Source organism: Eriocheir sinensis, chromosome 33, assembly GCF_024679095.1.
Source record: "Eriocheir sinensis breed Jianghai 21 chromosome 33, ASM2467909v1, whole genome shotgun sequence".
Taxonomy (NCBI): domain Eukaryota; kingdom Metazoa; phylum Arthropoda; class Malacostraca; order Decapoda; family Varunidae; genus Eriocheir; species Eriocheir sinensis.
This window is the reverse complement of record NC_066541.1, coordinates 12,563,331-12,591,001: the sequence shown is the minus strand read 5'-3', so window position 1 is coordinate 12,591,001 and position 27,671 is coordinate 12,563,331. Positions and strand designations below refer to the sequence as shown.

Sequence of the window (27,671 nt, the reverse complement as noted above, 5' to 3'; positions counted from 1 at the left end):
TTATTATTATTATTATTATTATTATTATTATTATTATTATTATTATTATTACTATTTCTACCACCACTACTATTACTACTACTTCTACTACTACTACTACTACTACTACTACTACTATCATCCTCTGGTCAGACTTGTAACAATACCTAATTTTCATCTGGTAATTTTTTTCATAAGCAAAGTGTCAACGAGGTCATTCTCACCCCCCCCCCCCCTTAATCATTTTCTCCTCCCTCTTCATCGCCGCGGTTGATTAATTGTTTTATGTAAGTAAGACGAAGATTGATTGCGGCGTTAATTAGTGGTGGTTATTTGGGGCCACTTAGAGAGTCTTGTTTGTCCCTAGTGCAATTACTTTTTTGGGGGGAAGGGCCTCTCTCTCTCTCTCTCTCTCTCTCTCTCTCTCTCTCTCTCTCTCTCTGCCTCGATCATACACCTAATGCTCCCGTTAATAAGATGAATGACGTGAAAGAAGGTAATGAATAACCAGGAAACTAAATTAAGTACGTAAGTGTGTTGCTCTCGTTGAATCAAGGGGAAGAGGAAGCGAGGAGGGGAAGGGAGAAAGGAATTAAGGAAGGAAAGAAGGAAGGAGGGAGGGAATGGAAATGAAAGAAAGGAAGGGATTAGGGAAAAATTTAATAGTGGAAGACAGTCAGGGAGGCAGGAAGGAAGAAAACAAGGAAGGAAAAATGGAAGAAAGGAAAGGTGAGAAAAAAAAAAGAAAGAAGGTGGGAAGGAACAAAGAAGAATGAAAGAAAGAACAGAACGAAGGATGCAATAAAAATGAAAGTCAGACAGGCAGGTAGGAAGGAAGAAAGGAAGGAAGTAATGTAAGAGGAGAAGAAAGAAACAGGAAAAGAAGATAAAAGAGTCAAAAACAACAGAAAGCGGACACGGAGGAAGAGGATAAGAAGGAGGAGGAAGAGGAAGAGAACGAGAAAGAGGAGGAGGAAGACAGTGTTATGGGAGGAAGCAAAGAATGAACGAGAGAAAGAAAACATAAAAAGAAAAATGAGAAGGAAGATAAAAGAGGCTAAAACGGCAGGAAGAGGATAAGAAGGAGGAGGAGAAGGAAGAGGAAGAGGAGGAAGAGGAGAAGGACAGTGTTTGCTCAGGTCACGTAGCTGCTGACCATCAACTCCAATCACGCTGAGTTAGGTCATCTCAGGCCGTGGAGGAGTGGGGAGTGAGGGGGGAGGGGAGAGGAAGGGGGAGGGGGGGAGGGGCAATGGAGGGCTGTGTGGTTGCCATCCCGCGGGTCTCAAATCCCCTCCTTCGTACGGTTTCTATTTTCGTTCTTTAATTCACCAAACACTCTCTCTCTCTCTCTCTCTCTCTCTCTCTCTCTCTCTCTCTCTCTCTGTGTGTGTTCCAAACCTCATTTATATCTTCTCTTTATTTCCCTTCCTCCCCCATTATTTTATTATTCCCTTCTTCATCTTTGACTAACTCTCATATATACATTCTTTATATCTACTTCCCTTCATTTTCCTTCCCTCTCATTTTTTCCCTTACTCATTACTACTTAATCTTTTAACTAATGAAGCAATGATAGGCTATTTTTTTAGAGTAACCATTTTTGCAGCAGTACGAGTGTTGGAAAGTGACGAGGCTAATCTACACATTTACCATATTCAGGATCAACAAATAATATCCCAAGGAGTAACTCAAAGAAGATACGTGAAAGGAGCAACACAAGAAGTCACAACAATAATATCATAGTCACCCTTTCACAAAAGCTCATATGGCAAAGCAGTTCACTTATGAGTTTTGTGGAAAATGAGTCAAAACACGTGAAATTATAATGGAAAATAGTGCTGAGAGAGAGAGAGAGAGAGAGAGAGAGAGAGAGAGAGAGAGAGGTGGGTAGTATAGGGAGGGAGGAGTGCGTGTGGGAAGGAGGGAGAGTGAGAGGGAGGGAGAGCGAGTGAGAAAGGAGAGAGGTGGCAACACAACCTAATCTGAGGCAACACACCTAAAGAGACTTGATAAAATGGAAAGACTTATTATACCAAGGACATTGCCAACACACGACACATTCTCCACCGCCACCAACAACCACAACCACTAAACAATGATGACAATCCACGATAACACACAAAACCCACCACAACGCAATAACAACACGAAAATAAATAAAAACATGCTGACCGGAGTGTGAAATCCTATAACATATTCACATTTTCACCTCATATATTGTGTTTACGGGTTTTATGGGGCTGTACGTACCATATATAATAACTGCTGGTGTTCTTTGCCTCTCCTGAGCTCTTGAAAATATCGAAGGAAGGAAAATAAAGCACTATAAACAAACACTAAATAAGCATACTCGCTCTCGCTGGAACCTCGCTGAAGTATAGACGCCGAAACCTTCCCCGTCGCTGTTCCTCACTCCTGCCAACACTCCCGTAATCCATTTCTTCAGTACGTAACATCTAGTAAGCTTACCCACACATAATAAAGGACACGAAGACACACGAAGGAAATCATTTTTAAACGTTGATAACCAAAGTATATAAGGGTTGGTGGCTGACAGGGAGGGGCACTTTCCATAGCCCTTAATTCTCTGCTACGTAGGCTAATATCTATATAGTCAACCTTCCCGCACATAACAAACTCAACAAACGAAGGAAATCATCTGTATCTGTGTTTTCTTTTCATAATCAAACGCCTATAATCAAAATGAGGGTTTATTTGGTGGTTGGCAGGAAGGGAAGGCGGCGGCGGGTTCATCACAGCGGTGCCAGAGTATCGTATTCACCACATTGTATATACCGGTTTTATACACTTAACTATTACGACAAGACATCAGTTATTAACCATTTCAACGATAACTAGAATTGAATCTTGTTGTCTGGGTGGAGGAGACAGTTTTGAGGGTCGGAAATCGGTAAACATAAGAACCTGAGTACGAGAATCTGGCAGAGTTGGGCCGAGGCGGGTTGAAACTGACCAATAGTGCCAGATTGTCTTACTTAGCCTCTTATATTTACCGACTTCCGGCCCCAAAATTGTCTCGTGGACCCCAATATGGAGATTCACTTACAACTATAGTTAAAATAGTTAATTCCTGATGTTTCTTAGCAAAAGCTAGGCGTCAGAAAACGGTAAATACTAAGCTCTGAGTACGATAATCTGGCAACGGTGGTGGGTTCCTCTCGGCCACGTGTGGACGAAGCGGTCGAGGAAGTGTCATTATGTCTGTTTTTGTTAATTTTTCGCTTTTCTCGGTAGTGTCACGCGACTATGGAGGAACGGGGATGACCAGGTACTCTTGAAGGTTAGTTACAGGTGTTTTGGGTGTACTGGAGTCAATAAGTATAGAGATAAATGGCATAAATGTTATGATGAGTGTTTGTTATGGTGGCACTGGTGGGATTTAAATGGTGGGGTGGTGGGCAGGTTCATGTTGTTGTTTTTTGTTGTTGTTATTGTTGATGTTGTTCATGCTTTGTTTTAGAGGTACTACATGGGTGTTTTTTCGTATCATATTCACTGTTGGGATTACACATTTGACTTTTTTTCACATGACTATAAGGGTTAATTATTTCTAAGTTACGTAAGTGTGTCGTTTTAGGTTATTTTCATTGTTAGCTTATAGGAGTGGGATTATATACTTGGGATAACATTTACGAAACCTTAGCCACCTCTTGCAAAGTTAATACTTACATCATGGATTTCTTTTTGGTCCCTGAATGCAGTGCAGTAACTTGATTTTGTTTTAATAAGTAACGTGTATGCCTTTTATGGGGTTTAAGTGTGTGGTATTATATAATTTGTATTGTTGGAGGAAATATTTAGTTGTTAGTGGCTAGGTGGCAACTCGTTATTTAAATACCCCTTCTTTTCATTACCAACGTGTGTCTTACTATGGAACTTGTAAGTGTCGTTTCTGATTGCATTTATTCTTAGGTTACTGAGGTTTATTGGCTGTTTGTGGGAATGTATTATATAGTTATTAGTGGCTAGGTGGCAAATGCTGCATCATTCATGTGTGTGTGTGTGTGTGTGTGTGTCATATCTGATTTTTTTTTCTTTCTTAGATTATAGATGTTGAGTGAGGTTCATTACCTGTATATGAGAAAGTATTTATTTAGTGTTTATGGCCTCTGTTATCGGCTGACCCTACCTATAGCCTAGTAGATATGGGTTGAGGTTTATTGACTGTGTAGGAGAAAGTTTTGGTTATAGTGATGATACCCAACGTTGCCTTCTATCCCCACCTGTAGTCTTGTAGATATTAATTGAGGTTTATTGGTTGTGTTTGAGAAGGTGTATAGTCTTGTTTTTTTCTCTCATTTATCTTTTTATTTGTATTTTTTTCTTTCAACAGGTCTTTCTTTTTCTACCGTTTCACTCACTATCAGAGATACTAGTTTACATCCTGCTTCTGTTTTTCTTTATTTTTAGTCTCCTTTTTTTTTTTACTTTCGTTTCGGTATAGTAACGGTGGCCACTGTTTACCTGCACGTGACAGGTAACGGCAATAACAATTATCCATAGTTCCCCTGGATTTTCATTATCATGCCTTTAATTCGCACAGTACAGCTTAGCAGGCTTTTGATGTATTTTTTGTGCCTGTTAGTTTATATAATGTTACGCAATGGGCAATCATGATTTTACGCAATCACTATTGTTGATACGTAGGTTATATATTATTTGTTGGTTAAAATTCTCGATTATATTACATTTTAAATTATTTGTATCGTTAAAAGCACAACTCATATTGAAAGTTAAGCTTCGTTTCATTGATATTGTTGACATTTGTTATATTCAGGCCCAAGCACAGGAATAGCTAACATTTTGAATTGTCCGTGTCATTTAAATAAATTAAAATTCAGTTTTGTTCCATTATTTTATGAATTATGAGGACTGTTTCTTATTTTATCCCAGTAGAGAAAACTAGAGCAATGACAAAAAAAATCTAATTTGTTATGTTTTTTTATTTGTTCGTATGTAGCACCTATAACCTAGTTTGCCGATAACCTCAATTATTTCTTTCCCGTATAGCCTAATATTCCTGGTAACCTCATTTATTTCTCTGTTTCCGGACTAGCCTAATATTCCTGGTAATCTCAATTATTTCTCTGTTTCCCGACTTGCCTAATATTCCTGGTAACTTCAATTATTTCTCTGTTTGCCGACTAGCCTAATATTCCTGGTAACCTCAATTATTTCTCTGTTTCCCGGCAAGTCTAATATTCTTGGTAACCTCAATTATTTATCCGTTTCCCGACTAGCCTAATATTCCTGGTAACCTCAATTATTTCTCTGTTTCCCGGCAAGCCTAATATTCTTGGTAACCTCAATTATTTCTCCGTTTCCCGACTAGCCTAATATTCCTGGTAACTTCAATTAATTATTTCAGGTGCAAGGGTAGAGTGGCAAACAGGCAGTGTATGAACGTCCCTGGAGGTGCCTGACGTGCAGTGATAATGTAAGTGTTAAAGGAGTTTGCGTATTATTTCGTTAGAGGTCACTCAAAAAAAAAAATTCTTTGGGAAAATGTCAAGTAACACTCGTTCGTGATATCTTTGAGTGACCTCTAACGAACAGTTACCGGAGTTTGTTTGCCTCATTTCGAAGGATTAATACAAGGATGGTGATGGGTTTCCAGATATTGCTTTTCATTTGCTCTTATTGGTTATGTAAATATATTTATTTATGTCAAGTTGGTAAAACATAAAAGTCGTGGTTATTCTTTTACGTCGACTGATAGAATACCATTTATATAGCTTCGAATTATTATTATTATTATTATTATTATTATTATTATTATTATTATTATTATTATTTTTATTATTATTATTATTGTTATTATTATTAATAATATTATTATTCCTTTTTTTTTTTTTTTTTGGTGGCGCTCATGTTGACGTTCTTGGTTATTTTCATACGTTGTGATATTATTTGTTAGTACAGGAAAACGAAGGAAATCTTTAATATTCATCTTATTGCTTAGTTATCACGTACATTAAGCAAATACAAGTAAATCAAACTATTATTTTAGGACCAAGTTTTCTTCGTTATATTTACCTCGCCATGCTGTTTTCCATTTATATTTCACTTTTCTTTGTAGTGGCGCGTGTTTATTTCGGGGAACGGCTTAATATTTTCGTTTATGTGTGTGATTAAAACTCAAACGCGTGGATTTAGCCTCAATACTAATAAAACCAAGGCAGGGTTTTGATGCGAGCTTGACCCTGAAGGGCACTTGACAGACCAACTCACTCGAAAACACACACATATCCCGAACCTGGAATATAGACGAAACCCGATGGTGTTGATGAACTTAATTAAGAACAAACTAAAAACGCTTTGCTGCTGAAAACGCGATATCGACGATGGATCAAAAAGGGTCGTGTGTTTGGGTGCGAACGAAGAGCTGCGAAAAAGAATAAGAGGAGGCGAAGCATTATCTCACCTGGATGCTTATAACGTTGAGGCCAGGTGTGTCGGTAGCAACAGGTGCAAGGCGTTGTATTATCTGGCGCGGCAACAGGTGGAAGCTTGCACCTGCCGCTCAGGGAAACATTAAGGGCCGCCGCTTGGAGTTGCTTCCTGAAGAGAGAGATGTGCAGAGGCTGTGTTGTGGGCTGAAGGATGATGTGTGTGTGTGTGTGTGTGTGTGTGTGTGTGTTCTTCGACGTGTTAATCCATCAGTCAGCCTTTCCTTATGTTTTAATCTCCAGTGTTTATGCCTGAAATATTAGAAAGATTATATTTAGCTCAGCCTTTCCAGTACCCTTTCGATCATTCTCCATTATCGGCACTAAGCTTTCTTTTCATTTAGCGGTAAGCTTCACTTTTTCCTCGCAAGGCAAAGCTGATTTCACGGCATTATTAATTGTTGAGTCTGGCTTGAGGCGAATCCAACTTGTTCTTTGATGGAGTAAATGTGACTTTTCTGGCAGTGTTTGTAGCGATTAAATTGTTATTGTGCATATTAAACGTTTATTATACGAATTAACAGGTTGGCAAATTAATGAGACAAATATGATGCTAAAATTGATTAAAAAGTCATACACACATTTCTTTGATGGAATAAATGTGACTTTTCTCGCAATGTTCGAAGAGATTTACTTGTTATCGTGCATATTAAGCGCTTACTAGGCAAACATAGGTAAGCAGGTTAATAAGCGAAAACAATAATGCTGAAACCGATAAAATTCATACACAAACATATTTCAAAGATCAAAAACACCTCTTGCTACCATTTTTAGGAGTAACAGTGTTTATATTGCGTTTTACAGAGGAATTAAATAAGCGGATTAAATAAATAAAAAACTTACTAAATTATATATATTTACTATTATAACACACCGCCCAAAAAATATTTTATTCACATGTTTTACACCTTGGGAAAAGAGAGAGAGAGAGAGAGAGAGAGAGAGAGAGAGAGGAAACTATTATACATTTCTTCTCGTTTTTTTTTTTTTTCGTGAAAGGAAGAGCAAGCGAGATATGTTGGACGGAGAGAGAGAGAGAGAGAGAGAGAGAGGAAACTATTATACATTTCTTCTCGGGTTCGGGTTTTTGCGTGAGATGAAGTGAGATATGATGGACGGAGAAAGAGAGAGAGAGAGAGAGAGAGAGAGAGAGAGAGAGAGAGAGAGAGAGAGAGAGAGAGAGAGAGGACGCTTCAACACACAGTATGCAACATTGTCCCGGACGAATGGCAATCAGGGAGAGACCATTGAGCGTGTCCTCCTTCATTGTTGATCCGCTGAGGCCTCTCCGGGCAAGGCAGCGCTACGGAGGATCAATTGGGTTCGCTCCTCGATGTTGTTGTTATCAGGAATACTGCGTGCCCGAGCTCCCGGCGACCATTTGCTCTTTGTAACCCGCTCACCTGACACCACCTCCCTCTCTCCCTCCCACAGTTTCTATCTATCTATCTCTTGTGTAGTTGGGGATGAAGGATGGACGAAGAAAGGAGAGGAAGTGGAGTGAGCTATGGACCTACAACCGGAGACGAATGGGTTGAGAGACGGACATGGAAGGGAAAGGAGAGGGAGGAAGGAGAACTGAGGGACGAATAGAGGAGGAAAGAAGGGAGGAAACCGAGGAAAGGAGGGGAAGTGAATCAGGAGTAGAGGCAAGGGAGGAAGGAGAACTGAGGGACGAATGGACGAGGAAAGAAAAGGAGAAAGGAGAAAGCCGAGGAAGGGAGGGGGACTGAATTGGAAGTACAGGAGAGGGAGAAAGGAGAACTGAGGGACGAATATAAAGAAGAGGAAAGAAAGAAGGGAAGGAGGGAGGAAACCGAGAGAGGAAAGTAAACTGAATCAAGCAAGGATCATTCTGGTTGCAGGAACACAAACTTGAGAAGAGAGAAAAAGGGAAAAGAAGTAAACGCCAGACATGAGGAAAAAAAAAACAAAATGAGAAGTGAAGACGGAAGATAGAATAGATACGGAGAAAGAAGACCGGGAGTGAAAAAAGGGACGAAAAACGGTAAAAAAGAAAACGAAGATGAAAGAGGAAAGTAACTATTGGACTGGGATAAGAAGAGGAAATTGATGTTTTGAAAAGAAAGAGAAGGGAAACGAGGATGTGAAGTGAAAGGAAAAGACATATTGAAAAGGAAAATAAGATAATCGAATGGAAGTGGAGTAAACCGAAGTGCAATGAGAAGGGAAAGAATGGAGTTACGTATTGAAGGGAAAGGGATTAGTTTTGAAAAGGGAAATACTAACAAAGTGAGAGGAGGAAATGTAACAGGCGGGACAAGGATTAAGTAAGGGAATCCAGTGAGGTGCTTTACAGTGTTCAAATCTTCACTGGAGGGACAACGGTAGAAGATTTAGTTGACGTAAGGGATTCAAGTGTGTGGTTCATTGGATTCGAAGCTTCACTGGAGAGGCAACTCTAAGGAAATTTAGTATTAAGTTTACGAAAGGGATTCAAATGTGTGGTTCATAGGATTCGAAGGTTCGTGTGGGATGCCGCAAGACCCTGGTTCATTGAGTCGAGAGGGCAATACGTAGGATGTATTTGTTATTCATTGTTATTTAAAAAAAAAAGTTAATCCGCTAGAAAGGTACGAGGCTTAATTGGACACCTGTATTGTACGATTTTTTGCTTTTCTTACATTTTTTTTTTTTTTTTTTTTTTTTAGATTCTCTGCTCATTAGTTTGTGGGTTTGTTTCTCTCTCTCTCTCTCTCTCTCTCTCTCTCTCTCTCTCTCTCTCTCTCTCTCTCTCTCTCTCTCTCTCTCTCTCTCTCTCTCAGAGAGAGAGAGAGAGAGAGAGAGAGAGAGAGAGAGAGAGAGCAGTAATATTATGACAAGTGAAGAAAAAAAGAAAAAAAATTAAATGAATTGAAATATATAAACCGGGGAACGGGAGAGGAGGAGGAGAAGGAAGAGGAGCAGGAGGAGAAACAGAGAGAAGGACATGTGGAGGAAAGGAAGAAGAAGGGAAGTGAAGCGAAGAAGAGAGAGCAAATAAGAAAAGAGAATAGACACGGAAAGTATTAGACTCAGAGTTAGTGGAACGAAGAGGAGGAGGAGGAAGAGGAAGATGAGGAGGAGGAGGGAGGAGGAGGAGGAGGCGAAGATATTGGATGAGGAAGACAAGGACAGACAGAATGACAGACAGAAAGATAGACAGACAGACGAAGAGAGTGTAGACATGCCAGCTTCTTTACGTCAGTCTCCCCTTCCCTCACTTCCCCCTCTATCCCCACCATCCCCTCCCCTCCATCACCCTACCCACCCACCCCTTCCACCCTACCTCCACCCCCACAAAACATCAATTCCAATCACCACACACCCATCGACACTGAGATCAAAGCGACACACACACACACACACACACACACACACACACACACACACACACACACACACGTCTCTTCGGCTCCTCACTCACACCTTTCCGAAGTCTAAGAACCTCCAATATTTATCGTTCCTCTGCGGTCGATTGCTCTCTCGTCCCTGTATAAGGAAAAGAACCTCGCTTGGCCTAAGAAAAACAAGACGAAAGCTCATAAGTGGAAGGGAGAGAGAGAGAGAGAGAGAGAGAGAGAGAGAGAGAGAGAGAGAGAGAGAGATGAGGAAAGAGAGGGGAGGAGGAGGAGAAGGACAGGTGGTAGAGGGAGGAAGGGAGGGAGAGAGGTCGACTGTGATTGCTTGTAATGTGTGTGTGTGTGTGTGTGTGTGTGTGTGTGTGTGTGTGTGTGTGCTTTGTCCTTTTTTGCTCTCATGTGTAATGCAATATTTTCGCTTTTTGCTTCGCCGCTCGTAGTATGCAATGTTTTGTTTGCATATATATTTTAATTCCGCGCTAGGTAATCGGATCGAAGTGTGTTTGTAAACGTGAGATATTTACGCTTTCCTCCCTGCATTTTGTTTACTCGTTCGTGTGCGCCGATGCTTTCAACACCAATGCTTTTAAACCGTAATAAGCGATGTGAGTGGATATAGACTTGCAATCAAATCTGACTCTGTGACGTGTTATAATAATATGAGTAGACGTAAAATAAACCTCGTGGATAAAATATAAAATGAGCCTCGTGGATAGAACGTAAAATGAACCTCGTGGATAGAACGTAAAATGAACGTCGTTGATAAAATATAAAATGAGCCTCGTGGATAGAACGTACGCAAAATGAACCTTGTGGATAGAACGTAAAATGAACGTCGTTGATAAAATATAAAATGAGCCTCGTGGATAGATCGTGAACGTCGTTGATAAAATATAAAATGAGCCTCGTGGATAGAACGTACGTAAAATGAACCTCGTGGATAGAACCTAAAATGAACCTCGTGGATAGAACGTAGAATGAGCCTCGTGGATAGAACGTAAAATGAACCTCGTGGATAGAACCTAAAATGAACCTCGTGGATAGAACGTAAAATGAACCTCGTGGATAGAACGTAAAATGAACTTCGTGGATAGAACGTGAAATGAACCTCGTGGATAGAACGTAAAATGAACCTCGTGGATAGAACGTAAAATGAACCTCGTGGGTAGAACGTAAAATGAGCTTCGTGGATAGAACGTAAAATGAACCTCGTGGATAGAACGTAAAATGAGCCTCGTGGGTAGAACGTAAAATGAGCCTCGTGGGTAGAACGTAAAATGAACTTCGTGGATAGAACGTAAAATGAACTTCGTGGATAGAACGTAAAATGAGCCTCGTGGATAGAACGTAAAATGAACCTCGTGGATAGAACGTAAAATGAGCCTCGTGGGTAGAACGTAAAATGAACCTCGTGGATAAAACGCAAAACAAACCTCATCGACAGAAAATAATCGTATATGAAAAGCGGTAGAACTGTTTACCTGTTTTACACTTTTTGTTAAGAAAAAAGCGAAGAGCAGGAGCGAAGATAAACGAGATATTTCATTCTACATTCGAAAACAGAAACCATATAAGTAAAAATAACCCAGGGAACAACAACAACAAAAACGGGAATAAAGCATTAGAGTTTCTTTGAAGATAAACAGAGAGAGAAAAAAAAAATGAGATGGAAAAGGGACAACACTAGTTAATCAAATAAGCACTCTTTTATACAGTTATCACACTACACCAGGGACATAAATAGCTTATTAATAATACATGAACTACCCCATTTGAAAAAGAGAAATAATAAGGAAGAAAAGAAGAAATAGCTTGTCAGGAAAGAATAATATATAAAAAAAACATTTACCTATTATATTTTAACGCTATACCATGGACATATATAGCTTACTTAAAGGACACAAAGGAACTACACTGGAAAAATTAAGAAAAAAGAAATTAAAACAGAAAGAAAGAAAGAGCTTGTCCAAGGAATATATAAAGGTACACTACATATTTTGACTCAACTTCAGGGAGAGAAATAGCTTACATAAAGGAAGGAATTACATCAGAGAGATAAAAATAAAGAAGAGAAAAAAGACAGACAAGAAAAAAGTGTCAATTAAAAAGTACATTTCTCTATATAATATTTACGCTATACCAGGGACAGAAATACCCTACTCAGACACACGGAGAAACTGCTCAGGAAAGAAAGAAAACAAAAATTAAGGACAGCAAGGAAGAAAAAACTCGTGTGGGAGAGACAAAAAAAATCACTGTACAGCATGACAAAAATAGCTAACTTAAACACACGGAGGAACAACTCAGAAAAAAAGATAAAGAAAAAAAAAGAATTAAGGACGCAGAGAAGAAAGAGCTCGTCCGGGAGAGAGACAGAAGGCCCCGCTGATGATGTCTGGCTTGCGTGGCAGACTGGAGTTCGGTATATTTTTTTTCATCCTCCGCTCCTTTCTTTTCCTGTCCGCCTGGCTTTGAAGAGCGTCGCCTGGGGATGAAAGGCAAAGCAAGGGAAGGGAAGGGACGGGGCAGGGACTGTATGTGGCTCCGGGTCTCTACTTAGATGGAAATGGCGATGACTTACACTGGACGTTATATGTGAGGCAAATAAGATGAAAAAGTATACATAACAGGCATAAGAAAAATAGATCCAACAGGTTTTTACTTAGCTGAAAATAGTAATGACTTAACAATGGCTCCGGGTCTTTACTTATGGAAATAGCGATGACTTACACTTAACGATATGTAATGAGGCAACGAAGGTGAAAAAGTATTGGTAACAGGCATAAGAAAAATAGATCCAACAGGTTTTTACTTTGCTGGAAATTGTGATGACTTAACAATGACCTATATGTAGAAGGCAAAGGAAGTGAATAAGTAGGCAAGAAGCATAAGAAAAATGGATCAGACAGGTGAGTATCCATAATTATAAAATGAACACCTGTTTTAATATGACAGAGCAGGTAACCATCGAAGTAGCGCGATGCAATTAGGGAAGGACAGGTATATATATCCGACAGGTATTCATAATTATCCTTCAGGTATTCATAATTATCCTACAGGTCTCCATAATTATCCTACAGGTATCCATAAGTATCCTTCAGGTATCCATAATTATCCTACAGGTATCAGTAATTATCCTACAGGTATTCATAATTATCTTACAGGTATCAGTAATTATCCTACAGGTTTCTATAATCATCCTACAGGTATCCATAATTACACCTGTTTCAATATGGCGGAGCAGGTAACCACAGAATCTACGCGACTTCACACTTTCCCTTACACTGCTACAACTACGCTTTAACCTAACGAATAACAGTAACGCCTTGCCGCTAGAATTGTAACCAACCATTCACCGCTGAAATTGTAATCCATCGCCACTTAATTAATTCAAATCTCAGAATCGAGTAATTTGAGATGGAAACGATTATCTGAGTAAGAGAGACCCGTGTTAGATAGATAGGCAGAGATAGATAGACGGACAGATCGACAGCTAGACAGATAGATAGATAGATAGATATACAGGTAGATAGATAGATAGATAGATAGATGGAGATAGACAGAGCGGAATAGTTGCAGCTCCGTGCTATCCTCAACAGGGTTTTTACCACCGGCTGTCAGAAACAAAAAAGAATCTACTCCTCTGTTTACCTCCCTTCCTGCTCCTTTTCACTCCTTTATTCCTCTCCTCTCCCTGCCATCCGCCATCGTTCCCTCGGGTTCATAAATTTCTTGGTATTCCATCAGCCAATCGATCGGGAAAAGACCAATATTTCAACTTAACATGGAGCGCGTATGTATGTATTAACGTATGTGGTTGGATCGGTGGGTGGGTGAGCGGGGAAAGGGGAAGGATGGTGGTGGTTGTGTGGGTTGTTGGGGGTTGGGGGGGAGGGGGTAGGAGCCGCAGAACTAATAAAAATGAGTTCTGTCCGCGCGTCACTATCCTGAACACCACCAATAGCAATTTACTCAGCGCTAAAAATGTTCCCCGGCACATTTCAATACCCGGCTCATAACTTTGCCGCAAATAAGGTCACACAGGTCTGACCCCGCGCGCCGAGAGAGAGAGAGAGAGAGAGAGAGAGAGAGAGGGAGAGGGAGAGGGAGAGACATACAGACAGACGACTACTTCTTACTTCCTACCTGATAATAACGCTGATAATTTCGCTCCATCTTCCTGCGGCTACGGTTTTTATCTTAACAACGCCGCCGCTGCTAATTGTTGTGTGAAGCAATTATTATCTACGAAGCTTATATGATGTTCTCGATCTCTAATTAGGTTGACTATTAGGGCGACACGCAGAGGAGGAACTCACTAATCACTCCTTATTAATTCAGTGGTTAGGCCTAAATACAGGAGTGCATATATATGGTTTAATTATCTATGGTACACAAATTATGGGCTGCGTTATTCATAGTGTTTCGTTATATATTCTACACTTAAGTAATTTTGGTGCAGTTTCTTCGTACTAAACCTTTTTTTTATTTTCCTTAATGTTTATTTTTATTATTGGAAACATTCGTACCAGCGTTCTTGGTATTAGTGTTTTTATTATATAGTATCACATTGCACTCATAGTTTCCTTTCGTTTTCAATTCCATGCCGAGTTTATTCCGTCCAATTTGGGCTTTTTTTTATTTTGGTGTCCCTATTTTCCTTTTTTTATCATGCCAACATGCGTATAAGGGATATTTTTATGATTCCTTTCAATATTTGGTTGCGTTTTCTCTAATTTTTCCTTCATTTTTCATTTCAGACCAAGTTATTCTCAACGCATTTTTTCATATCAATCTTGGTTTCTGTTTTTTCCGCCCTTGTTTTCTTCTTTTATAATAACAAGTTTGCACATCGGCGTATCAGGTAGCCTATAATCCGTTTTTACAGTTATTTTTTATCTGTTCTCATTTTTTCTGTATAATGAGAAGAGTGTGCAACTGTGCATCAGCCTTCACCTCTCCTAACCTTAAACATTACCAGAAGTAGGTCAAGGGCTGCCTGTCTGTCCTGGATAAACTTGGCAGGCCATTAATATGGTAACCAAAGAGGGTGAAGAGGCGGGGCGGCTGAAAAGGCTGAGGGATGGAGGGTAACCACGCCGGCTTACCGACTAGCTGATGCATAAGGGGGAGAAAATAGGCTGACGGAATACAGGAATAATGTTTGACGTCAGAAATTAAGGATGCTGTGGTTATTTTTAATGCACAGTCGGTTAAGAAAAACCCACAAGAATACAGGAAGAAGTTTAAGTTCTAATAGTTTTTTAGATCATGCATTTCACTGTTGATATATGGTGGAAACGAAGAGGGGGATAAGATGCAACAAAGAGCAAGGCAAACGTGAGAAATTAAGGATGCTGTGCTTGTGGATAATGTAAGGACGGTTAAGAAAAGCCCAAGTGAATAGCGGAAGAAGTGGATATAGCGCTAGACTTGTAGGTAATTGATTTTTTAGCTGTTACAAGGTAGAAACGAAGAAGGAAGATGCAACAATGAAGGGACTTTTTTTAACGTAAGAAACCCAAGGATGACGTGCTGCTAGACAATAAATAGGCAGTTGAGAAAATAGTCCAGGAAAATAGAGGAAGGAGTGGATGTGTTAGACTGATAGATTTAATACGTTTCAATGATGATGTCGTAGAAAAGAATGGGAAAAGATGCAATAAAGGAATTAAAGATGCAATGCCTGTAGATAATGTATAGGAAGTCGGGAGAAGGCCAAGAGAATAGAGGAAGACGTGCTTAGAAATGTGCTTGACATGTAGATAATGCGCTTTAGCGATGGTTGATGATACAAACGATGAGGGGAATAGGTGCAACAAAGAAGGGTAAACAGAATGGCTTTGTAGTTAGGTTATATAAAGGAAATTAGGAACAACTTGAAGTAATTGAGGGTTATGGTAGCCAAGATGTGGTCTATAGTTAAACGATGGAAATGGGATGAAGAAAAACTTAAAGGATGAGGAAAAGACTTGTAGCTATATGTAATCAGGGAGTAATTTTATATTTAGAGGTTTCAGCAAAGGATGTCGTAAAGAAAATCGTGATGGAGGAAGAGCTAGGAAAAAAAAAAAAGCGGAAGTAGAAAAATAAAAAAAAATAGTGAAAAATAGTAATTGGAAGAGAGAGAGAGAGAGAGAGAGAGAGAGAGAGAGAGAGAGAGAGAGAGAGAGAGAGAGAGAGAGAGAGAGAGAGAGAGAGAGAGAGAGAGGAGTGTAACGGAGAGCCAGTTGTAGAAAAGTAAAAGAGAGAGAGAGAGAGAGAGAGAGAGAGAGAGAGAGAGAGAGAGAGAGAGAGAGAGAGAGAGAGAGAGAGAGAGAGAGAGAGAGAGAGAGAGAGCACTCACTAAAACAAATAGAAGGTAAATAAGAAAAAAAGAACTCGTAAAACTGGATTTCATTTGTTTTTTCTTTTCTTTTTCGTATGTCTTTTTTTGTTTTGTTTTTTGTTTTTTGTTTTTGTTTACTTTCGTCGCCCTTCAGAACACGTCCAAGCTGATCCTTTAAAGCTTAGCGGCGCGTTGGACTGCTCTAGAAATATCAAGCTTTTTTTTGTGTTTTTTGGTACATCGACTGAGTACGCGCCTAAAGCATCTTATTATAACACCTTTTTTTTTTTTTTATCTTTTTTTCTTCTTTATCTTTCTATTTTATTCATATTCTTTATTTTCCTCTTTATTCGCGCCTGGAGCATTAATTTTAACTTTACCTTTTTTATTATATTTTTACCTTTGCTCTTTATTTCTTTATATAATCATTTTTTCTTCATTTAATTATCTTTATTTACTCCATTTTCCATTTATTTTTGCCTATTCTTTATTTTCTTCTTTATTATTCTTTATTTATTCTTTATTTCTTTATTTTATCTTTATTTATTCTGTCTTTTCTTCTTTGCTCCCGTTCATTTACTCTATTTCTTTAATTCATCTTTATTTAATCTTTATATTCCTGTTTATTTATCTTCAGTACGTGCCCATTCCTAAATCAGCTTATTAAATCATAACCACTTTGAACTTCTTTACACATACTCTGAACATCCAAAATCCTGAACAAAACATTAACTTTTTTTTCCCAATTTATTTATCTTTCCTAAATCCCAAATATACACTAAACCTCATCCTCAAACCTCAACACAAAATCTATCACGCTTAGAACACAGTCAATTTGTATCTTTCTCTTTCACACATCCTTTTTTCTCCCTCTCGAATACACGGTCGAACTCCTTTTTTTCACACTTTCTTTTTCTCTCTAATGCTTGCTCGGCTGTCCTTCAATACGGCTCAGTAACAGCTTCGGATTCTTTTCAAACATTCAAGAGCATCACTGAACCTAAACACAAGGGACCAACACGCCCGGAACATCCAGAATTAAGTTGCTTTTCTCCCACTCTTTTCCTCTCCTATTCTTCTGGAGTGCACGTTTGCCCTTCCACCTGATTCGTTATTGAAGACTCGGCGGCTGATTGCGATTCCTCATAAATACATGGAAGGGCATCCGTGAAGTCGTGAACCTAGACACAAGGGATTAACTCGTCTGAAACATAAAATAAAGTCGCGTTTCTTCTCTCTCTCTCCTTTTTCTTGAGTTCTCGTGTGCCCTTCAGTACGGCTCTGTAACAGCTTCGGATTCTTTTCAAACATCGAAGGTCATCAGTGAACATAGACATAAGAGACCAACACGCCCGGAGCATTTAGTATTAAGTCGCTCGCTCCCCCTTTCTTTTCCTTTTCCTATTCTTATTGAGTGCGCGTCTGCCCTTCCAACTAATCCGTTATCTAAGACTTAGCGACTGGTTGGGATTCCTCATTAATACATCGAAGGTCCACCCCGGAACTTAGCGCGAAAGATCGACGTACCCGACGCAGTTAATCGTAGGTTGGCTAGCAGGTAGGAGGCCAGGTGATCCTCGCGACCTTTCCCTCCTGTCGGCGCTAAGGAGCAGGAGATTAGGACGAGATTAATACGAGATTTACGCGTTGTGTACGTGCATTAGGAGGAATGAGGAGGAAGGAACGTGTGTGCGTGTGTGTGTGTGTGTGTGTGTGTGTGTGTGTGTGTGTGTGTGTATGTTTGTTTTTACATTGTTCATCTTTTTTCTTATTTTAGTACCGAGGTCACGTGCAGCTATAGCGTATGCCCTCAACGTTACTTACATTACTTAAGCTAATACAACGTTTTGACTTTCTATAATTACGTTGACAAGGATGATGGATAAGTGTGCACCACTGACATCTGGTACAGTTTATTGGTACTTTTTTTTTTTTAGTTTGTCTAGAGTTCAAGGTTCAGTTTCGCTCTTCCGGTGTTACACGTAAGAGTAAAACCATGATTAAAAAGCTGAGTATTTGTAAATGAATTAAAAACCTGCCTTGAATATGTTGTGAAAACGAGTAATTGGTGTTGTTTTATGTAACGTAAAGCGGACGAACAAAAAAAAAATGAAAGAAAGCCAAATATTTATAAATTAACATAAGTTACATTGGAGCTTTTACTTAGTGTTGTTGTTGTTGTTGTTGATGATGATGATGATGATGATGATGATGTTTCTCTTATTGTTATTTTCTCGGCGTAAAGCCCATGATTAAAAACGTGAAAGGAAAGTCAGTTATTTTTCTTTTTTATATTTCATTTCATTCTTTTTTTATTTTTAAATGGACACCATGCCCGCCTTTCCACCCTTGTCTACGAATTAAGGGACGGCTGCAGGAAATAACTTGGGGCGAGGCTATTGTGTCCGGCGGCCGTCACCTGCCCCTACCTGCCGCCGCTGTCCGGGTGACTAAGGCATGAAGCGGATGTGTCGCGGGGGGCGGGGCGCGGCGACGGCGGATAAAGATTATGGGTCACGGGGGAGAACCGGCCGACTCTTTTTTGCCCTCTCTCCCTTCCCTGCCCTGTCCGGCTACTTAAATGTTCAGAATTCCAAGCATTATGGAGGCAGCAGGAGGAGGAGGCGTCAGAGGAAAAGGAGGAGGAGAAGGAGGAGGAGGAGGGAATTGGAGCGGGTGACGTGCTGCAAATGTTGTTATTTCTCTCCATAATACTCCGCCTCCCAGCCTCCGTCACTTTTTGTGTGTCGGTGTGTTCATTCGCTGTTCCCTTTCCAGCCTTGTCGAATGTGATTTCAAATTTGCATATTATAATAATTTTTCCTCAGCGCATCTAAATTTCAGCTGAAACGTAATTTCAGGCGAGAATCGTTTTCAGTATATATATATATATATATATATATATATATATATTTAAGCATTTATTTTTATCTTCATATACGTTTGCTCATAAAAGTCTCGTCGTCAGGCCATAGCTTCATTCTATAGATGACCTAGATCGTCTAACCAAGGTGCGCATTAGTGCATGGAGTTATTTTATTATTATATATTTTTCACAGGGTTGTTTTGATTTAAATCAAATTATGTAAATCAAGTGAAAGTTTCCAGCTTGTAGTGGCAGGCGGAACTTGAACCCGAGTCCGCCAGGACACTACGCCCGTACACCCGAAGGCTGACCACTCAGTGAAGATGAGAAGCGGAATCGCTGTTTTCGTGGGTGGCGGACAACCCAGGGATAGGTAACGAGGCGCCGTGCCGGAGTCCCCGTGTGACTTATTAGCCTGGCCGTGCGGCGGCTTCTCCCCTTGTGTGGGAAGCATTGTGTCCCGGGCGGCGCTAAGGGAGGGAACACACGGGCGGCTTTTAGTAGAGAGAGTGTCGCGGGACGAGCGTCAACACTTTCACAGCTTGTGAATGATCGGTAAATCATGACCTTCTCAGGGGCATTCCTTCTCTTAATCACTAAATAATGTTCTCACCGTATGAGCCTAATAACTCTAACTTAATTTCATAACAGAAACATAATTAATTTAGATAATACACTTACACTCCCTCCTCCTCCTCGCTCCCGTAAGCATCTCTACACTGGTGTACGTCGGTTCCTGGCTCATCACTATGCAAATTAGTTTAAGGCTTATGTGAGATGATAGCATGTGCGGGGGGAGGAGGGAGCGCCAGGGGAGGGGAGGAGGGAGTTGAGGAGCCCGGAAGGGGAAAGAGAGATAAGGAAGAGCATGAGAAGAGGGAAAGAGGAAAGAAGATATGGAGAATCAAGAAACGAGAAGGACAGAAGTAAAAGTCTTGTAAAACCAAATAAATAGGAGAATGGAGGGGGTGGCGAGGGAAGGGGAGAGGTATGAAAGGGGAAGCTAGATGGAGTACGAGAAAGGAGAAGGGAAAGAGGGAATGGAATATGGAGAACCAAGAAAAAGGAGGATTGGAAGTAGACAAGGAGTATCTATAAAGAGGAACAGGGACAAGAGGAAGCATAGGAAGTGTAGGGAAAGGGAGAAGACGATATATGACACCAAGGAAGAGGAGAATTAGAAGAAAAAAAAAGGAAAATCTATTAAGAGGGAAACGAGATGGGAAACAGAGGGAAACACGGTAGATAAGAGTTGGAGGAGGAAAGTGATAAAGACGGAAGGGAAATGGAGTTAAGGAAGGTGGCGGAGGAAAAGGAAGAAATTACTTGGTGTTTGATAAGATTAAACAAGAGTAGATAAGGTAAGAGATAGATAAGAGTTGCAGGAGGAAAGTGATAAAGAAAGAAGGGAAATGGAGGTGAAGAAGAAAGGGAAACGGAGGAAAGGAAGGCGGCGAAGACACGGGAAGAGATAACTTGGTGTAGAATAAGTGTAGATAAGAGAGAGATAAAGAGTTACAGGAGGAAAGTGATAAAGAAGGGAAGGAACTGAAGGAAAGGAAGGCGGCAGAGGCGAAGAAAGGAAGGGATTGCAGGAGGAAGAGAAACAGAGAGGTATATATGAGTAGCAAAAGTAAACTAATAAATAAGGAAAGGAAATGGAGGAAAAGGAAGGAGGCAGAGGCGAAGGAAGGAAGGAAGGAAGGAAGGAAGAAATTACCCAGTGTAGGACAGGGCGCGAACGTTTGGGAGATGTGCTTCAATTAGTCGATACTGTCTCGGAGCTTTGAAGTCGAGGGTTCACTGCCTCACACGGACTGAAAGTGATTTTATTTTTAAAGTCTGTGTACGTCTTTGATGTCTTGTTGTGTAAGTTTAAAGTTATTCGAGTGACAGAGTATCAAGGTTTTGGAGTGGGGAGTTTGGGTTATAAATGTATGTTTGAAAAAGTGTCTGTCTGTCTCGATGTTGTATGTGACCAAGGGTTTTTTTTTTTTTTTTTTTTGGCAACGAAATGATATAACGTAATGTGGGCTTTTGGTGTCTTGTGTAAGTTTGAAATGATTCGAGTGGCAGAGTATCAAGGTTTTGGGTTTTAGAATGGGGAAATTTTTGTTATAATTTTTTTCAGTATATAAAGCAGCTCAAGGGAAAAAAGAAAAGCCCGCTAGTCTGCCCCTGTAAAAAAAGAGTATATATGAGTGTATGTATGTATATTTATAATGACTTTTTTGGCGGGCTTTTTTTTACACTTTTTTTGTTATTTATTTATTTATTTATTTATTTATTTATTTATTTATTTATTTTTTGCCCTTGAGCTGTTTCTTTAGCTTCGATGTTGTATGTGGACGATGCTTCTTTTTTTCTGGTGACAATGGCATGAGATAACGTAATGTGTGTTTTTGATTTTGAGGTTTGTTATAAATGTATGTTTAAAAACTGTGTGTCTGCCTGTCTCCGATGTTGTATGTGAGCTTTAAGTTTTTTTTTTTTCTGGTGATAACGTAATGTGTGTTTTTGATTTTGAGGTTTGTTATAAATGTATGTTTAAAAACTGTGTGTCTGCCTGTCTCCGATGTTGTATGTGAGCTTTAAGTTTTTGTTTTATTTCTGGCGACGACGGAATGATATACGCTTGCTCCGAAATTAGTTTGTTTATGCGGAAAGTTTTTGCTGGCAACATTTCGGAGACGCGCAGAAAAAGCGGATCAGGAAAAAAGAAAGTCTGGAAATGACGACTCACAATTTTCTCCTGGAAGGGAACGAAAATTAAAAAAAAAAAACGAAACTAGAAAATAACTTGCAGTACCCATCAAAACCGTGACAAATAAAGAAACACATTTATTTTCCGCCACAAAAATTCTCGGAACATCATTAATTTCGCTTCAGAATAAACAAACAAAAAAAAACGTTAAAAGAGAGGACGACAAAAACGCGGAATATATTAGCGTCAAAACGATTAGCCAAGGTGATAAATCAGCTGACCTGGAAGGGTTATTATTGTTATCAGGTGTGCTAAGTTATGAGGGGGGCGAGGGAGAGGGGAGGGGAGGGGAAAGAGGAGGGGAGGGGAGGGGAGGGGAGGGGAAGCGAGGCGGAGGTGACTTACTTGTTTGTCCATCAAGGGAGGGGGCGAAGAGGGGTGAGGACATGGGGGGGGGGGGGTGATAGGTGGTAATGGGGTGCGAAGAGGAAGGTAATGAGGAGAGAAGGAGGAAGGGAGGAGAAGGGTGGAGAATTGGAGGTGGAAATGAAGATGTCAGAAGAAGAGGGGGAGGGAGAGAGAAAGGAAGGAAGGTGTTAGACAGAGAGGAGGGAGAGGAAGAGAAGGGGGGAGGGAGAGTGAGGATGGAAGGAATAAGAAGGGGAGAGACAGGGGATAGGAGGAAGAGGAAGAGAATGGCAGAGGAAGGGCGAAAGAGGGAAGGAAAAGAATGTATAAGTGAACAGAGGATAGGAGGAAGAGAAAGAAAAGGGAGACGGAGGGTTAGGAAGAAAGGAAAAGAAATAAAAAGAAAATGGGAGGAAGAGAAAGGCAGAGAGAGGGGGAGCGAGGAAACGAAGGAAAAGAGAGGAAAAAGAGTGACAGAACAGAGGGAGGGCGGGGAAGGAAGGCGATGAGAGAAGGACAAAGGGAGGGGAGTAGGAAGGGAGGGGAAGGCGGGTGAGTAATATCAACGCCATCCATCTCTGAGAGGGAAATCAATAGGAAATAATGGCTCAGGTTATTATACATGCAGGGAATTACTGGACGCGGCGGTAATTGGGGGGCATTAACCCTGACGCGGTGGCTGGTGAGGCTGGGCTGTCCGCGGGAGGCTGGCTGGACCTAGATGACGACCGACGATGAATTTGCTTTTTGTCAGGTTATTGGGTTCATTTGAGGGACGTTTTGTTTCTTGTCCATCATGATAAGTGGTTTTTTTTTTTTTTCTTCATTTTTTCCTTCCTCTTTTCGGTCATTTATTTCCTTTCGTTTTCTTTCTTTTCGTTTTTAATATCTTTTCTTTTTCCTCCTTGTCCATCATGATTAGAATGTGTTTTTTTTAAAGTTTTTCCTTCCTCTTTCCTGTCATTTCTTTCCTTTCGTTTTCTTTCTTTCCGTTTTAATATTTTTTCTTTTTGCTTTGTCAGGTTATTTGTCTCTCTTTTGTTCATCATGTGTGTGGATATTTTTTTTTCGTTCTTTTTTTTTTACCTTCGTTCCTTTTTTTAAATATCTTCTCGTTTCTTCTTTCGTCTTAACTTTACCTCTTTTGTACGTCATTCATCCCCCATTGATGATTTTTCACTTCTTTTTTTCTTATTTACTTAAGTAGTTCTTCTTCCTCTCTTTACTTTCCTTCTTTCTTATAATATCTCCTTTGTCCATTGTGCACTTCTATATTCTTTTCAGAGTTTCTTTTCACTCACTAATTTTCTCCTTTCTTTCCATCATTCTGTCTTGCTACTTAATCTCACTGTATTTTGGAGGAGGAGATAAACAAACAAGAAGAAAAAAAACGATCAGCTATTTTTTTCTACATATCTCAAAGTATATACAGATTTTCCTACCCTCTTTTCCTGTGATGATTGTGTGTGTGGCTGCCGCGGCGGTGTACAAGATAGCAGCTCCGAGGCCCCCTTTAATGGCTATTTTCGTGTTTCATTCCCGCGCTGCCGAGGCTAACAACAGGTGAGCTGCGGCGCGGCGGACTGATTGAGCCGTGGATACCTGTGCCTGTGATGTGCCTGCCCGCCTTTCAATACTTTTTTTTTTCATTCGTCTTTTTTCCTTTATTTCCTATGGTACTGATCACTTCTTCTCTCCCTTCGCATTTGTTTAAAGTGTCATTCATTTCCCTTTTTTTTTTCTTTTCCCTTTTTTTTTTAATTTGCCAGTTGAACCCTTTAATTCCGTTCTATATTTTTTTATCGGTCATATTTTTTGTTTGTTTTGTTTTATCCAGTGTCGCTGATTTGTTCTTCTCCCCTTCTTATCTGTTTACTGTTATGTGTGATTCTGTTGTCACTTTGTCATATTTCTCATAATTTTCCTTCTTTACTTTATTTTCCTTTTCTGGTTTTACCCTTCTGTATTTTTTCGTCTGGCGGTTTTTTTTTTTTTTTTTTTTTTCAATGCCACTGATGTTTTTCTTCCCTACCATATGGTTAGGGTAAAGGGGGATTAGTTTCCATATTTTTCCCCTATTTCAGTTTCCCCTTTTTTTTCCAGTTTCTTTTCTCTCTAATGTCTAATGATTGCTCCTTCCATGTGTATATATTAAAGTGTGATTCGGTTGTGTTTATTTTTCTCCCTTTACTATATATCTTTTTCCCTTTTCCTTCCCTTCGTTTATTGTAGATTTTCCCTTCGTCATTTTTCCTTTTTACTCATACCACTGACCACTCCCTCTCATCTGTTTAAAGTGTAATTCAATTGTCCCCATTTATATCCTCTGCATCAGTCTTGTAGTTTCATTCCCATCTTGTATAATTTTCTCTTTGTTAATTTTCCTTCTTTTAAATGTCACAGTTCTCTCCTTCCTTTCTCATCTATTTCTGTAAAGTCTAGTTCAATTGTCTCCATTTTTCCCGTGTATTTGAGTCTTACATTTTCATTCCCGTCTTTTATAATTTTTCTCTGTTAATTTTTCTGGTTTTAAATGCACCTGACCTCTCCTTCCTTTCTCATCTATTTCTGTAAAGTCTAGTTCAATTGTCTCCATTTTTTCCCTTGTATTTGAGTCATCCATTTTCATTTCCTTCTTACATAATTTTTCTGTTATTTTTTCTGGTTTTAAATGCACCTGACCTCTCCTTCCTTTCTCATCTATTTCTGTAAAGTCTAGTTCAATTGTCTCCATTTTTTCCCTTGTATTTAAGTCTTCCATTTTCATTCTCGTCTTACATAATTTTCCTCTGTTATTTTTTTCTGGTTTTAAATACAGCTGACCTCTCCTTCCTTTCTCATCTATTTCTGTAAATTCTAGTTCAATTGTCTCCATTTTTTCCCTTGTATTTGAGTCATCCATTTTCATTTCCTTCTTACATAATTTTTCTCTGTTATTTTTTCTGGTTTTAAATGCACCTGACCTCTCCTTCCTTTCTCATATATTTTTTGTTGTCTTGTTCAGTTGTCTCCATTTTTCCCTTGTATTTGAGTCTTCCATTTTCATTCCCTTCTTATATAATTTTACCCTCTGTCCTTCCCTCTTTTTCCTATGTCACTGACCTCTCCGTCCCTTCACATCTGTTTAAAGTGTGATTATACTGTCCGTATCCTTTCCCCTTGACCAGTATCACATTTTCATTTACTTCTCTTGCAATTTTTCCCTCCGTCACTTTTCCTTTTCCATTTCCACTATTATTTCCTTCCCTCCCCATCTGTATGAAGTAGCTAAGTGGTTTAATTGTTTCAGTGTTTCTCTCTTACAATCTTATATTTTAATTGCCTTTTTCTGTCCGTCAGTTTACATTTTCCATTCCCTTATTTTCTGTTTCTCGCTAACCACTTCCCTTCCTCCTAATAACTTCCACACAGTAGTTATTTTCATTAGTTTCTCGACTCTACTTTTCTCGACTTTTTCTGTCTGCCATTCTATATTTTCAGTTATCTTTTCTTTCCTGTTTTTCCCCAACCACTTACTTATCTTCCTTTCCCACTTCTTTTCTCATAATTTCTTCCTGTTTCTATTTTCATTCCTCTCCACATGGTATTCCTTCTTTCATCTTCCCTTTCGACTTTCTTCCTTCATAATTTCTTCCTTACAGTCTTCCTATTTTCATTCCTCTTTCCACTCAGTATTCCTTCTTTCATGCCTCACGCTTAATCCTTCTCTTACGAATCATGAACCGACCTCCACGTATTGCCAGGTAACACACACACACACACACACACACCACAACACACACACCTGAACCCCACCTCACCTGAACCTTACCTGCCTCATATACCCACGAGCCAGCCAGCAGGGATCATGAAGCCAGCAGTTCTTACCCCGCCTCACTTTTTCCCTCCGTAACAAAGGTGAAGGTGTTGATTGTGTTCATTTTCCGCCGCGGAGGGATGAATGAAGCTCCGAAAACTGGGCTTCATTAGGGCTAAGATCCCCCCCTTGCGCTCCACCGCTCTGCTCGATGCCCTCGTAAATTCACGCCTTATTAACCATCAGTGCTAATTAGAAAGGTATAAAAAAGGGAGTTTATTAAAAAGACGCTCATAAGGTACAGGTGCGCGCAGCCGCCGCCGCCGCCGCCTCCGCCGTCACCTGTACGTCTTGATTAGAAGCTCGTCTCGTCAGGTGCGCCAGGTGTGTCGTGTCGTGCCGTGCCGTGTCGTGTCGTGTCGTCGTGTCCCCGTGGAAAATAAGTGAAGGTAGAATTAAAGGTGATTGCCGTTTTATTTGGGGGGTGGGTGGGTGGGTGGGTAAGGGGGAGTTGGGGGCAGGAGGGGTCCATATTACTGAGCCTTTGATATAAGAAACGTGGTGTCATTGTAGATTTTTGGGGGGGTAGCTATTAATAATCTGTTTTGTTGTCTTTATCACTTCCTTTTTTTTTTTGGGGGGGGGTGCATCTACCTGTCTGTCTGTCTTTTTTCTTCCTATATCACTGAATGTATTGGGATATTTATTTTCAGTTTTTCTTTCCTGTCTTTTTCCCTTTCATTCTCTTCTGCTCTCTTTTAGCATATTTGGTTGACTTGTGAATCCATTTTAGAGGCATATATTATCTATCTCCATCTGCACTTATCTATCTACCTATTTATCTATCTATCCATCTATACCTACCCATCTATCTATTTGACCTCATTCCATACACAAGGGAGGCCAACGTACTGCACTGAAACCAACTCACATAAAACTATAAACACCACAAAAACAAAGACATAAAAAACACTCTAACCCACTGACCAAACCCCCCGAACACACAGAGAACCAAAAGCTACCCACTACTTTCTTCCCCCTCACCGGACGCCCAAAGCTTATCTATCACAACTAAACACACACACACACAAAAAGAAAACTCAAGCACAATGGACAAGAAGAAAACTGTTTGCCTGTCTCTTATCGGCAGCGGCGCGCCCACAAAACTCCCTTACAGATGTCACTGCCGGAATATCCCTCTCAAATATAAATAACGGGAGGGGGGTAAAAAAAATAAAGGTAATGATAAATATATGTCCAGCCGCCAGTGAACGGCTAAGCAAATATGTTGATAAGGGAAAGAAAACATGGGGACGTTGAGGGAGGGGAAGGGGAGGAGGAAGGCTTATACTATAGGGAGGCGAGGAAGGAGACATACCAGGGAGGGGAGGAGGAGGTAGAGACACTATGGAGGAGAGGAGGAAGAGGAGACAAATGGAGAGAGGAGAAGGAGTTTTGATAGTTGAGGAGGGAAGAGCGGGGGGGACACATTGGAGAGTAGGAGATGATGGGAAAAGTAGAAAGGGTTTTGAGGAAGGGGAGGAAGGTAGGGAAGGAGGGAAATGAGAGACAAATGGGGGAGAAGGGAAGAGTGAAGAGGGAGGAGGGATGCATACTAGGAAGAGGTGGAGGGAATGGAGAAACAGGTAGAGAACGAGGAAGAGGCTTTTAGGAGAGAGGGAGAGAGGAGGTATGGAATATTTAATGCCCGGGAAGGAAGGAGAAAAGGGGAGAAAGATGGGGAGAGAAGGAAGG

At 40.1% G+C, this 27,671-nt stretch overlaps 1 long non-coding RNA gene across 1 annotated transcript in view; it reads left to right on the top strand.

Annotated features, from left to right (window-relative positions):
- The first annotated feature begins 5,385 nt into the window (after nt 1-5,385).
- Nucleotides 5,386-27,671, top strand: part of LOC127006858 (uncharacterized) — a 156,196-nt gene continuing 133,910 nt past the window's right edge. The window contains exon 1 of the long non-coding RNA XR_007759789.1: nt 5,386-5,440. This is a non-coding gene — a long non-coding RNA (uncharacterized LOC127006858). The remainder of the gene's footprint in view (nt 5,441-27,671) is intronic.